Source organism: Myotis lucifugus, unplaced genomic scaffold (genome assembly GCF_000147115.1).
Source record: "Myotis lucifugus unplaced genomic scaffold, Myoluc2.0 scaffold_7, whole genome shotgun sequence".
In the NCBI taxonomy this organism is placed as follows: Eukaryota; Metazoa; Chordata; class Mammalia; order Chiroptera; family Vespertilionidae; genus Myotis; species Myotis lucifugus.
Window position 1 is genome coordinate 15,075,043 of NW_005871055.1, and position 2,155 is coordinate 15,077,197.

Genomic DNA, 2,155 nt, shown 5'->3' on the forward strand with positions numbered 1-2,155 from the left:
AAAGAATGAAACTGGATTACAGTTTGTCCCCTTGCACAAAAATTAATTCAAAATGGATCAAAGACCTAAATATAGGGTCCAAAACAATAAGTTACAATTAGAAAATATAGGTACCAAACTTATGGACCTTGGTTGTAGAGAACATTTTATGAGCTTGACCCCAAAGGCAAGGCAAGTAAAGGCAAAAATAAATGAATGGGACTATCTATAATAATAAAAGTGTAATATGCTAATTAGACTGGACATCCTTCCAGACGACCTTCCGGATGAAGCTGGGGCTGGGAGGGAAGCCCGAGTCCCGGGTGCCAGAGGGAAGCTGGTGCCGGCAGCCAGGGGAAGGAAGGCCTACTCTTGCACGAATTTCGAGCATGGGGCCTCTAGTATCAAACTAAAAAGTTTCTGCACAGCAAAAGAAACTGACAACAAAACAAAGAGGCAGCCAACCAAATGGGATATGATATTTTCAAACAGTAGCTCTGACAAAAGTTTAATTTCCAAAATATATAAAGAACTCATACAACTCACCAAACAAACAATCCAATCAAAAAGTGGGCAGATGTCCTAAAAATACACCTTTCCCAAGAAGACATACAAACAGCCAATAGATATATGAAAAGATGTTCAACCTAACTGGCAATTAGGGAAATTTAAATAGAAACTACAATGAAATAACACCTCACACCTGTCAGAGTGGCCATTATCAACAAGACAGGCAATAACAAGTGGTGGAGAGGTTGTGGGAAAAAGGGAATGCTCATTCACTGCTGGTAGAGATGTAGATGGTACAACCACTATGGAAAGCAGTCTGGTGATTCCTCAAAAAATAGAGAATAGAGCTACCATATAACCCAGCATTACCTCTCCTGTGTATATACCAAAAAACTTGAAGTCATGTATTTGAAAAGATATATGCACCCCTATGTTCATTGCAGCATTATTCATGTAGCCAAGACATAGAAACAAGCAATAGAGGACTGGATAAAGAAGATATGGTACATTTACACAATGGAATATACTCAGCCATAATAAAGGATGAAATAGTGCCACTTGCAACAACATGGATGGACGCTGATAACATGAAATAAGTCAGCCAGAAAAAGCTAAGAACAGCCCTAAGCGGTTTGGCTCAGTGGATAGAGTGTTGGCCTGGGGACTGAGGGGTCCCGGGTTCAATTCCGGTCAAGGGCATGTACCATGGTTGCGGGAATATCCCCAGTGGGGTGTGTGCAGGAGGCAGCTGATCAATGTTTCTCATCAATGTTTCTGACTCTCTATCCCTCTCTCTTCCTCTCTGTAAAAAAATCAATAAAATATATTTTTTAAAAAGCTAAGAACTATATGATTTCACTCACATGTGGGATAGAAAACTGAACACAAACAGCAGTGTGGTGATTGCCAGAGTGAATGGGGTCCTAATATAAGGTGACAGGAGAAGATTTGACTTTGGGTGGTAGGCACATGGTGCAATATACAGATCTTGTAACATAGAAACTCACACCTGAAACCTATATGTTCTTGTTAACTAATGTAACCCCAATCATTTAATAAATAAATATTTTATAAAAAGAAAAGCTCTCAGATATTAAACCATTTTAAGAAAAAAAGATGATACAATAAGCATGTTTGTGAAACATATTTATGAAATTTCTTTCTTTAAAATATATTTTGTTGATTTTTTTTACAGAGAGGAAGGGAGAGGGATAGAGAGAAACATCGATGAGAGAGAAACATTGATCAGTTGCCTCCAGAACACCCCCTACTGGGGATGTGTCTGCAACCAAGGTACATGCCCTTGACCAGAATCGAACCTGGGACCCTTCAGTCTGCAGGTCGACGCTCTATCCACTGAGCCAAACTGCTCAGGGTGAATTTTCTTTTTAACAGGACACATTGATATCTCTGTAAGGGCCTGCTACATAGGTGTTAGGTCTGCAATGTGGGGTGGCTGCCACCAGAAAACATGAGTCCCTTAAGAACCAATCAGGTAAAGATAGCATGATATTAATAAACATGGAGTTAGGAATTGGGGAGTCTAAATAACTTTAAGTCTTTTATTAAAAAGCTAGTAGAAAAGGAACTCACAACTTACCACATTTACAAAATGAAATATAAATTTATAGTTAACTTGTAAAGAATCATATATATATATATATAT